We start from the raw sequence: 12,714 nt of genomic DNA, 5'->3' as shown, positions 1-12,714 counted from the left end.
TGCTAATATTAGAAAGAACAAAGCATTGGAGTTAAAAATATTACGATTTGAAAATGTCATTGCAATGAAAAAATAATGCACTCTAGTTCGAAATCAAGTAACAACTAAACCGCATACGACGCATAATAAGCGAGGTATTCGCTAAAAACAGATTTTTATAGCCTCTGACCTCCAATATTACTCTTAGCGTACGGTGAATTAATCCCTTAGTAATTATGCTAAGGAGAAGCCATTTAAAATTCCGCAGCAAACCGTTTATTTTCCTTTGTTATTATATTACCAAATTCCAAAAATAACTTTATTTTATAAGCAAAAAATAAAACTCAACAAATAATTATTATTTTCTACGTGAAAAATAAAATTCTGTTGTTTTGTGAACAAAATGTAAAAATCACATAGTTAATATTATTTTCTGAGCGAAAAATAAAAATCAGTAAGTAAGTTTTATTCTCTGAGCGACAAATAAAACTCTCAAAATTACTGTTATTCTCCAAACAAAAAAATAAAGCTTAGAAAATAACCATTAAAAAGGAATTTTTTAAATAAAACTCAATGATTACAGTCCCTGGTTTAAAGTAAAAAACTAATGAAATTTTTTTTATTTAGCTTCATTAGTTTTTATGTTATTCACTTTTTTTTCGAAATTCATATCCAATTATGACAGTTCAAAAAAATAGGAGTATGGTATATTTTGTAACCTAACTAAGTCAGTTTTTTTTTACCTATTTGTAGTAAATATTAAAAAGATAATTGCCCTATTCACAATGTAGTGTAAATGGTCTTGTATCATTGCATTTGCAAATGGTTTAGAATATTTTTACAATACACTAACAAAATATGTATACAGAAATACTCATGCTACGGTTTATAAAATATACTATATATACACTTAAATACGTAGATTTTAGTTACTCAACATTTTGCTATACAAACTGACAGCTTAAAAAATAAAAAATTTATATAAAAACAATTATAAAAAAACAAATGAAAAAAGTAATAAATCAATAAAAAAGAAGAAATTAAAAATGGACCAAACGCGACAAATAGGATTATAATATATCTTCTAGAAGCACCGGAGATAGAGGTTAGAACGAATTTAAAGGGAAAAGCCAGCAAAAAGTGTTTGCAATTAGTGTTGTAAATAAAGGTAGAGAAAATCATTCACAATTAATAGCTAATATTTACAATTGCATAAATACGATTGCAAAAATACACCAGATCGTGAATTGGGATATATAAAACTCTTATATTTAAATGATTTTAAGCAATTTTAAACACAGTTCACGAATATTTTATTTATAATCCTGAAGGAAAATGTCAGAATTGGCGAAACAGAAATCTGTTCAAATATTTTGTAAATTATGAAAATATCGCGAAAAGAAAAATTAAAAATTTCAAAGTAATTTCATTAAAAGATTATTTGAATACTTCAAGAATTCAAATATTTAAAATTCTCTCTTAAAAACTAATCATTTCATGCAAAAATTATAAGGTTTTAAAATTAATTTTATAGATTGTCAGACTATTTACTTATATTGCTTTTTTCACTGAAAGTGTCATTTGAAGAACAAAAAAGTATCAATAAACAATAGTACAGATTTTCTGGAATTTGTATATATAATTTGTCAATTTGTCACTTTTTCAATTCAATTTTCATTTATGTATTTGAAACTTTCACGATAACAGTAAGACAGGCCAACGATAAAAAACTTTTTATGTAATTTTCACTAATTCCAGTGTCGTATCACGCACATTCGTATCACCCACAGATTTTTCACATTTTCATTTTTTAGTGCTTCTGACTCTATACTGGATTTGGAATTTTCTTATTTTATAGAAGTTCCGAAAAATCTAGCGTAATAGGAGCACGTAAAATGGTGGCACCACGGATCTGAAGGGGAAAATGAGTTTTACAAAATTTTTGGCACTTAGTATATATTCTTAATATATATTCCAATAAGATATGAAACACATAACTCGGTTAAAAATTGTAAAAGTTATTACTAATTTCTCCGATCATTTAGTGACGCAAAACACTTGAGAAATATTAAAAAAAAATATATAGAAATAGAACTATTATTGTTAAAATTTTTGAAAAATAAGCATTATTCCTTACTGTTATAAATTTTATATGAAATTTTTTAAGAATATATAATTTAAAATCTGAAGTTTTAGTAAAATCGAATAATGTTAACCCATAAACTATGAAGGACAAACTCATGCTATGTAATATTGGACAATTTTCTTGAAACCGTTGTAATTTTATTTCCAACCGATTTAAATGAATCTTAGGAAAATTATATAATGAAGACTCGTATTTATAATGACATCGAAAAACATAAAATTAACCTTAACGTAAATATATTTTTATAATTATATAAAATGCCCGTAATATATGAACTAAATATTCGATGCCATTTTATCACATATTATACTTAAAGCTGTTATAATGTTATAATTGAAAATGCTACTTGCTTGAAAATTAATATTTCGAATGTATTAAGATATACCAAATAGGCTCGTTAATAAGTTTGCTCTCGACATTAGCAATATCAAACAGAGAAGTTCTCTTAAAAAAGATATAAATCTATATAACACTTAAAATTAAATTTTGACATTTGTTAAACAGTGTGCTTAATAAAAACATACGCAGAAAAAACTTAAATTCAAAATTAAACGATAAATTCATAAACTCAAGTATTTTTTGCTAAAAAGGGCCTATCACGAAATTCGTAAAATCAAGTACTCAAATTCATAAATTCTTCATTGAAAAAATTTCAGTATTTTTATTATTAAAAAAATATACTATTTACGAAAAACTTAAAAAAAATTGTCAATATTTCCATTAATTATTTTACTAAAACAATAAAACAAGTTTTAGTATTTATACTGAAATTATTATTAAGTTATTTATTGCATTTTGGCAATAATAATACACAAAATTTCTTAAATTTTTTAAAAAAATATATATTGAATTCAAACAAAAATTTTATTGATTCTGTAAAACTAAAATTTGGAAAAAATACTTATATACTTACAACACTCTTAAAAATCGAAAATTATATTTCTCACTTTAGAAACTATTTTTCTAAATATATAACTTGTTTTATTGTTGTATTCCATATGCAGACATAAAAAAAAACTTAAACAAACATATTTATTGAATCAGTAAAAATATTTATTGAACATAAATTTTATTTCAATAAAGCAATTGTTATAAAATATTTTCCATTCTGTGTACACAGAAAAAAATTAAATTCAAAATCACGCAAAAAATTCATAAATTTTATATTTTTTTAACTAAAATAGGACCTATCACGAAATTCTCTCATATACTCAAATTCATAAATTCTTTATTTAAAAAATTTCTGGATTTTTCTTATTAAAATAATATACTATTTACGAAAAACATTAGTAAATATTCGCAACATTTCCAAACAATTATTTTACTAAAACGATAAAACTTTAAAAATTAAATTACTCCTAAAGTGTTAAATGAAATAATTCCCAACAATTGGGAGTTTTGGCCTTCTAAAAATGTAAGTGCCAAAAAATGCGATCTAACTTGGGATTCTCTCACCCATATGTTTAGTTCAGCTTTTGTTGCGTCGAATGGTTTTGCGTTTGTCAGGTTAACTGCCTCGAGCTCCCTTCCCTTTAAAGCTATTACATTCGCCCTTTCGTTATCGACTACTCCCGAGTGGGCTGGTACCCATATGATGTGAACCTTACCTTTGGGAGAGTATTCAGTTAAAGCTTTCTTACAATCCAATACGGTCTTAGATTTAGTTCTATCGCCTGATATCGCCCTAATTGCCTTCTGGCTGTGGGTAAATATATTAAGCACTGTGGGCGCAATATTTATTCTAATCCAATTTACGCATTCCGTTATTGCTCGTACTTCTGCCTGGAAGCTTGTGTTATGATTAGGTAAACGGTGGTATATTTCTGTTTCTGGGTCTTCAATATAGAAACCCCCACTTTGTCCCCCAATTTAGAGCCATCCGTGTAACAACGGATTCCTAATGGTATTTGCTCTACTGTGCCGCTTGACCAAGACATTCTATCTGGGATCAGCGTTTCAAAGGTTCCGACATATTCTGTGTCTGGCACGTCCGATGATTGTGTATAACCTTCCAATGTGTCCAGTATACATTGATGACGTGTCCTATAACCGCTTTTGGCCAGTTCGCCTAAAGTAAAGAGCCGTTCGGCTGTAAGCGCTGCCTCATATCTTAAATATATTTCAATGGGTGGAATATCTAGCAACGTTTCCAGAGCCTTGGTTGAAGTAGTACACATGGCACCACTTATACCCAATCAGCATGTACGCTGAACTCCCTGTAGTAGTTTGATATTGCACTTTTTGTCTAAAGCAGATTATTGAAGCATAAGCTAGAATTGGTCTAATTACACTTTTATAAAGCCAATTTGTCATAGTAGGACTAAGACCCCATTTCATGCCTATAGTTTTCCTACATATCGCCCAGCACCGATGTGCCTTGTTGATCCTATCCTCTATGTGGTGTCTCCATTTTAATTTCCGGTCGAGGATTACACCTAAGTACTCAACTTTGTCTGTCACTGGTATCTTCTTGCCCAGGAAGCAAGGTTCAGTATACGTAGAAATTTTTGTCTTTCTTGTGAAAAGACATATTTCCGTTTTTGCCGGGTTAACATTGAGGCCTCTCGGTTGAGCCCAGCTCAAGGCCGTATTCAGAGCCTCCTCAGCTCTTCTACACAAGTAATTTGGATCCTTTCCCTTTAAAAGTATTACGACATCGTCTGCATAGCAGACAGGTCTAAGTCCTTTCTCAGTTAGGGTCCTTAGGAGGCTATTAATCGTGGTAACCCGGAGTAAAGGTGACAAAATGCCACCCTGTTTTATACCGCGAAATACCTTTTTCCTGATAGTTATATCGTACATCTCGCAGCTTATCCATCTGTTGCTTAGCATGTGGTTGATCCTGTTACGGAGCACCCGGTCAACATAAAACTGGTCTAGGGATTGGATAAGAGTATCAGTGTGCACGTTATTGAAGGCGCCTTCGATGTCAATGCATACCGCCAGTGTATACAGTTTGCTATCAAAGGATGCACCTATGTAGTGGACAACTTCGTTTAAAGCGGTTTCCACCGATCGTCCCTTTACATAAGCATGCTGCTTAAATTTTAGGTCTTTGTCGGGTTTACTTCTTTTCACCATACTATCAACTATCCGTTCCAAGGTTTTAAGTAGGAAGGACGTAAGACTTATCGGTCGATAAGACTTAGGTGTCGAATAGCTAGGTTTCCCTAGGTTACCCTTGCATCCTGCCATTTAATGGGGATATATGTGAGTTTCAAGCATGCAGTGAATATCTGAGACAGATGTACGGAAACCAGTCCCGCCTCCATCTGTAAGAGTGCCGGGAAAATGTCATCCGGCCCTGAAGCTTAATAGGGAGCAAAGCTCTTGATTGCCCCTTTAACCATATCAGATGTAATTACAATTTCCGTGTTAGCCTCCCCTTCCTCCAATATCGGTTTATCTATGTTATTCGATATACCGGGTGGAAAATGAGAGTCCATTAGGAGTTTCATTGTCTCCTCCATATCCTCCAGCCTCCTGCCCGTATCATCGACCATAGATTCCGGTTGGACATGCATTTTGGATAGGAATCTTCGATACGTCATTTACGCTGTCTACCTGTTCACAGAAAAGTTTCCAAGAGTCTCGTTTGGCTTTACGAACAATTTTATTATATTCACCAAGTTTACTACGATACTCATCCCAGTATACTGCGGTCTTTTTACGCCGTGCCCGGTTAAATAGTTTGCGAAGAGTCTTACCAAGGTTCCGGATCTCCCCGGTTACCCAGGGTTTCTCCTGGGCAGATCTCCGCTCTCGCAGAGGGCAGCTGTCCTCGAACGATTCAACCAAGGCACTTGTGAGCATTTCTACTTTGGCGTCTATGTCCTCTTTATTTCGACATTGAAAAGTGTTCTGACATAAACTGGTTCTTTAGTAAGGAACCGAACATTGTCCAATTAGTTTTTGACTTATTCCGAAACTTTGTCGGCTTTGGTGGTGGTTTTAGTATTTTGAATCTTATGTACCGATGGTCAGAAAAAGAGTGCTCGTCCGAAACTCTCCAATCCTGAATTTCGGTTATGAGCTCTTCTGAACATATAGTTATATCTTGTACTTTTTCTCTGATTCTATTGACAAAGGTGGCTTTATTACCTAAGTTCGATGTGATCAAGTTTTTAGTATTAAGGAAATCCATAAGGGCATGTCCCCTGCGATTGGTGTTTCTACTACCCCAAGCTACATGGTGGGAGTTTGCATCACAACCTATTACAATTTTCTTATTTTGCTTTTGTGCCTCTTCGACCAGTTTCATTCAGCACCGTTGCACCCGATGTGGATAATCCTGTTGAGAGGAGAAAACATAAGTTCTTGTGACATAAGATACATGTTCTCGGTCGAGACCCTGTATCAGCGTAGAAAAGTTGAAAATTTACGTGATTTAATCCAGAAACCTTGTTGCGAAACGTCCAAGGTTCCTGGATTAAAGCTATATGTAACTTACCTGTGTTAATTTTAGCCATCAGAGCATTGGTAGCCGTCTCGCTCCGATGGAGGTTTATTTGGATAACCTCAATCATTGTCATCCATTTAAACTGTCTTCCAGCGAGTTAGTGATCCCATCCCCGCTCGTTGGTACCATTGATGGCACTGCGGTGTCCTTATCAGGCATAGGAAGAGCAGTCTTTTTAATCGACACTTTCCCAATTTTGGACAGCACTGCTGTTCTGTCTTCTGGCGAGTGAGTGATTTCCTCCTCGCTTTTAGGATTTGACTCCTCAAAATTACCAGTACTTGCTAAAGATGCTTTGGGTACCGTCTTAGGTGCTTTAGTGTCCTTATCGGGGCCGGTTTTGACATCCCTTTCAATCGGCGCCTCCCCTTCTTTTGGCGAGTTAGTGGTATCTTCCTCGCTTTTAGGATTTGACACCTTAACGTTATCAGTAGTTGCTACTGATGCTGTGGTCTTAGGTATTTTAGTGTCCTTTTCGAGGCTTGTTGTAACAGCCCTTCCAATCGGCATCTTCCCAATTTTGAATATGACAGATTTAGAGGCGAAGTAAGCCCTACCTTTATTCTTGACAAGACTAGCCATAGATTTCTGGTCGATACCTATTACAAATAAAGTTCCCTCAGGTTCTTCTTTCCTGTAAAAGACGTCCCATTTTGCCACGGCCAGCTCAGCATTTTGACCGCCAAGAATTTCCAGTATACGTTCATTAGCCAGTTTAGGTTAGGTTAGGTTAGGTAGGCAGGTCGTCCTCGCGATGTCGTCACTGGGGACACACTTGGGTCCAGAATTTTGATCCCTTTGTGATACCTGAAACGAGAGAGAACGGTCGGCGTATTAGTACACTTCAACCTAATCACTCTGGTTTCCACCGAACCAGTTTGTCGCACGAATATAGGAATCTATCTTTCGGATATCAACCTCCGATAGATCCGCTAAGTCATGCAGAAAATAGCTACCTAGCAGACCCACTCTGTGATCAGCTAGGGCAGGACAATGACAGAGGAAGTGAGTTATACTCTCTTCTTCCTCTTCATCCTGGCAGCTCCTGCAGAAGTCGTTACTGGGTAAGTTCAGTCTTCTTGCATGGAGTCCGAAAGGCCAGTGGCCAGTTACCACTGCCGTTAAGTTCCGTAGATTAACTCTCGGAATGTAGAAAAGGGCTTGGGATCTTTGTGGGTCGTAAGATGGCCACATGATCCTTGCCTGTCTACAGGTGGCTTCAGTCGACCATCTGCATTGCGCAAGCTCATATAGTTTTTCACGTATCGAGCGTTTGCAGGTTGAAAGCGGTATACCGACAAAAGGGTCGGTATGCTCTCCTGCAAGCGAGGAGCCTAACTTGGCAAGAGAGTCCGCGATGGTATTACCAGGAATTTGCTGATGTCCTGGAATCCAATACAGTCCTATTGTGGAATGTTTCGCCATCTCGTTAAGGGATGCCCGGCATTCTAGGACTAAGTTTGACGTCGTGTAGACACCACTTAGAACCTTAAGGGCTGCCTGGCTGTCGGTATAAATTCGAATATTAACACCGTATATTCGATAAAACCTGAGCCAGTTTGCAGCCCGTTTAATGGCTGATAGTTCAGCCTGAAGGACGCTACATTGGTCAGGAAGCTTGAATGATACTTCCGTTCCCGAATGTGCTATGTAAAAGCCACCGCCTACACCATGGTTTGATTTTGAGCCATCAGTGAAAACCTTATACGATCCATCATGGAGGATTGTTTCCATCACATTTGGGTCGTCTCGGATATTCACCGAAAAGCTTCTATCAAAAGACGGTTTGGCGATGCAATAGTCGATATTGCCAGGAATTTCTCCTAGACAATTGAGGATGGTGGAGTGACCTGACTGAATCATATGCCACATACCAATTGTATTGAGTCTAATAGCCGCGTTGAGGGCAACCTCTTGGGCCATTAGATCAATAGGTAGCCATCCCATCATGACAAAGAGAGCCTTTGATGGGGTGGTGCGGAGAGCCCCCGTTATCAACAGAGCTGATGTGCGAAGGATTCCCTCAAAACGTTTGCGGTGTGAGTCCTTTTGTACAGACTTCCACCATACAAGTGCACCGTACAATAGTATGGGCTTGACTACCATGTCGAAGAGCCATTTGGTATTCTTGGGGTTTATGCCCCATGATTTGCCAATTGCTCTTTTACACGAGTATAAGGCCGCAGCCGCTTTTGATACTCTAGATTGAGTGTTCAAATGCCATGATAGTTTTGAATCTAGGATTACTCCCAGATATTTAGCACTATCCGATAACTTCAATTCTATCCCATTCAGTCGTGGGAGAGTGAAGGTGGGTATCTTGTACTTCTTAGTGAAGAGAACAAGTTCCGTTTTCGATGGATTAACACCAAGGCCACTGACGTTGCTCCATGTACTGAGTGTCCTGAGTGCAATCTCCATCCTTTGCGATAAAGTATCCAGATATTTGCCAGATACTACTACAGACACATCGTCTGCATATGCTATTACCTTAAATCCCATAGATCTAAGATCCATAAGAAGTGGATTCAACGCTAGGTTCCACAGAAGTGGAGATAGAACTCCACCTTGTGGGGTACCGCGATTTGCCACTTTTGTGACATTTGCTGCTCCCATTTCGGAGATAATGATTCGCTGAGTCAGTAATCTCTTGATGAAAGCTGTTATTGGTTGGTTTATACCCAGACCAGTTAGGGCCGTTGTTATCGACCCAGGGTGAACATTGTTGAAAGCCCCCTCGATGTCCAAGAAGGCAACCAGTGTATATTCCCCTTGCGCTATTGTCTTTTCAATGTGACAAACTAGCGAATGTAATGCAGTCTCAACAGATTTTCCCTTCATGTAGGCATGTTGAGATGCTGATAAATGGTCAGGTTTGATATGTATTCTGAGATGCAGATCAATTATCCTTTCCAAAGTTTTGAGAAGAAAGGAGGATAGACTAATTGGTCTAAAATCCTTTGGCTTCGTGTGAGAGGTCTTTCCTCCTTTCGGAATGAAAACCACTGTGCACTTGGTCCAGGGTTCGGGTATATAAGACCATTTTAGACAGGCATCATATATCCGCGTTAGCCAAGGCATAAGATGGACAGCATTGTATTGCAAATCCGCAGGTATTATACCGTCAGGACCCGGTGATTTGTAGGGGTCGAAGCTGTTTATCGCCCAGTTGATTTTATCTTCATTTATGGATATTCCTGTATCAGCTGGGAGATCTGTAAACTGCATGTCAGTACCGTTTTCCGGAGATTGACAGCCTGGAAAGTGAGTGGCCATTAAAACTTCTAAGGTTTCTTGGCTACTGGTCGTCCAACTGCCACAAGGTTTCTGAATGAAACTTGGGACAGGAGGAGTAGATGATAAGATTTTGCGCAGACGACTGGTCTCAGAAGAACCTTCCACGCCGCTACAGAAGGTTTTCCAAGATTTGCGCTTTGCATTTCTTACCAGGTTCTTGAAACGATTAACCGAGGTCTTGTAAGAAATCCAGTTTCCTGTTTTCTTTGCCTCGTTAAACAGTCTGCGCGTCTCTTTTCGAGATTTCGCAATGTCCGCAGACCACCATGGGGGCCTGCATCTGCCTTTGTGCATATTCTGTTTACAAGACAGTGAAGTCGCGTGTTTGAAAGCTTGATTTATGGTTTCAACCGCGTTTTCTATGTCCGATCGGTTTTCGATGATCGGTACATCCTGGAGTGAACGTGAGATTAGCCCCATTTGCATTTCCCAATCTGTTCGTCTCCTGTTTATAAAGGGCTTTGGGGCCACTTTGTCAACTACGATTTCAAAATCGATGTACTGATGGTCAGAGAAAGAGCAGTCACTTGAGACTCTCCATCCCCTTATCCTATCATGATGCATAGAACTAACCAGCGTAATGTCTAGAACTTCCCTTCTGTTTGAAACAATAAAGGTCGGTTCGGATCCTGTATTTAAAATATCAAGATTATTGCTTAGAATGAAGTTAAAGATTGACTCACCTCTAGCGTTTATGTCCGAGCTTCCCCAGACAGTGTGATGGGCATTGGCATCAGCCCCCATAATGATCGGCATGCTTTTCGAGTTTGCCATCTCTATGGATCTGCAGACCAGGTTGTTCGGTGGCTGGTCGCTGTGGTCGTGAGCCATGTACGCCGAGATAACCAATATAGCACCTACACTGGTCTCCCATATGGCTGCTACGGTGTCTTCATCACTGAAATCAGAAAGAATGAAGATGTTGAGACTGCTTTTGGCTACTATACAGGATCGAATCTTACCAGATCCTTTTGCGTACAATAGCTTAAAGCTTTTCATGCCTAGTCCACTCACCCTTTCTTGGTGAATCCAGGGTTCCTGGACTAGGGCGAGCTCCTCCCCACTTACACCCATTCGGAGGAGCAGTGCAGCCGAGGCTGCTTTGGAGTGGTGGAGATTAATTTGGGTTACTCTCACCATCTCCTTTTTTGTCCTTACGCAACACTGTGACGTTGGCGTCCTCCTTGTCAGAGGCAAGGAGATCGTCCTCGTCAACTGACTCTTCCCCCTCCTTAACCAACTTAGAAGTTGATTGACTCAGCGAAAGGTCAGTCTCGTCGCAAGACATATCCGCAGCGGATTGGTCAGGATCGGGATCATCCTGTTCCAATAGTCCCTTGTCATCGCCTCGGTAGACACGGAGGAAGATCGACTCGAAGCCGTAGTAGACCTTCCCTTGTTTCTCGCGAAGCGGCGCCAAAGACTCCTGGTTCAGGATCACAACAATCCTTCTGGAGCTTCCTACAGGTTGAGAAACCCTGACGACCTTCCAATCTTGAGTTGGAAGATCCGGATTTCCAACCTGTAGAAGCTCCAGTATCGCTGCCTTTTTGTGTGGTTCCGCAGGAATTATGGCGGTGGATCTAGGCCTTCGTGGGATCTCGTCCACAGAGACCACTTCCAGCTTAGCACCTTCCCACGGATCCTTTATCAGCGACACAGCCTGCTTCAGGAGCAAAGCTGAGCGCTCGTTGGAACAGGCCATTAGCTTCACTCTGTTGTGAAACCAACCGCCGTCCTCACACTGTGGGGGGGGACCAGGGTTCTGTTTAAGAACTTCCCAGAACACCCCCATCAGCTTTTTTCGCACTATGTCCCATCTGGATGGAGACATAGCGCCATCTATGTCACCCCTGTCGATGACAGCACGCGTGAATTGGTTCTCAACCACTTCACCGGAGGTCCTGTCATGCGGCTTGGGGGGCAACGGTTTCGGACGTTTTGTCCCGGGCTGCTGGCCCTGAAGATTAGTCTCCTCCTCAGAACGTTGCCGTTTAGGCGCGTCCTTAGACGTGAGGGGGGGACTCTTCTCCAGAACGGCCAATTTTCCCTTAGCCCATTCTAGAGAGGACTTGTCCTCTTTACTTAGCGACTCAACTGGCTTGCCAGCTAAGCGCGCTAGAATTTTGGCGGCGGAGCGCCGTTGTAGGAAGGCCCTTCTTGCTGGTGTTACGTGCCTGGGGGTCTTACTATTCGCCGTGTTGGCATTGGGAGATGCCGTTTGAGAACCCGAAATCTTGTTCGCAGTTCCCTCGTGCATAACCGGCACTGGGGTTGCTACCTTGGTTTTGGTGGCCTTAGTAGTCCCCGAAACAGGGGGTTTTATCGGCATTTTGCCAATACGGACCTGAGCTGCCTTTGAGGTACTTGGGGTGACGTCCAGAGGTGCCTCGCTGCTTATTTTGCTGCATCCAGCTTTGGAGCCAGATGCTGTTATTGTTTTGCGACTGCAGGATCCAGGCTTCCCTAAATCCGCAGACGCTTTTGTTTTGGGTTTGGCGCCGGTAGCATTCAGACTAGCCCGACCCGGTGTCTCCGCCGGACTAACCTGGGTGGCCAGTTTACTGCCCCATCATTTTATGTAGACAGTGGACTTTACGAGCACCGCACAGTGGGGCAGAATCGGAATTTTTTGGAAATAAATCTGGCATTTCTAAACGGCTGATCCGATCGGGATAAAATTTGGCGTGAGCGTAGCCAAGGAGTATTCGAGTTTAAGTTTTGAAGATGAACCCTGCAGATGCCCCAGGGACGGCGCTGTGGCGGCTCAAAGTAGGGTACCTACGACATGTAAAATTTTTAAACTCGTGCCATTTTTTTGTTTTTCACCCAA

General features: G+C 39.6%; 1 protein-coding gene and 1 long non-coding RNA gene across 5 annotated transcripts in view; one reads left to right on the top strand and one right to left on the bottom strand.

The window, feature by feature from the left end:
• The window catches only part of LOC119616357 (lysine-specific demethylase 6A), a 371,577-nt gene that overhangs the window by 194,410 nt on the left and 164,453 nt on the right, over nucleotides 1–12,714 (top strand). The window lies entirely within an intron of this gene.
• On the bottom strand, nucleotides 7,350–11,382 carry LOC119616362. Its single transcript, XR_005232530.1, has 3 exons — nucleotides 10,844–11,382; nucleotides 10,565–10,779; nucleotides 7,350–7,391 (listed from the first exon to the last, which is right to left on the bottom strand). It is a non-coding gene; the product is annotated as an uncharacterized LOC119616362 (long non-coding RNA).

Source organism: Lucilia sericata, unplaced genomic scaffold (genome assembly GCF_015586225.1).
Source record: "Lucilia sericata isolate MDLA Ls3-8-SP2 unplaced genomic scaffold, ASM1558622v1 Contig000068F_arrow, whole genome shotgun sequence".
Taxonomy (NCBI): domain Eukaryota; kingdom Metazoa; phylum Arthropoda; class Insecta; order Diptera; family Calliphoridae; genus Lucilia; species Lucilia sericata.
This window is presented reverse-complemented; position numbering and strand designations above follow the sequence as displayed.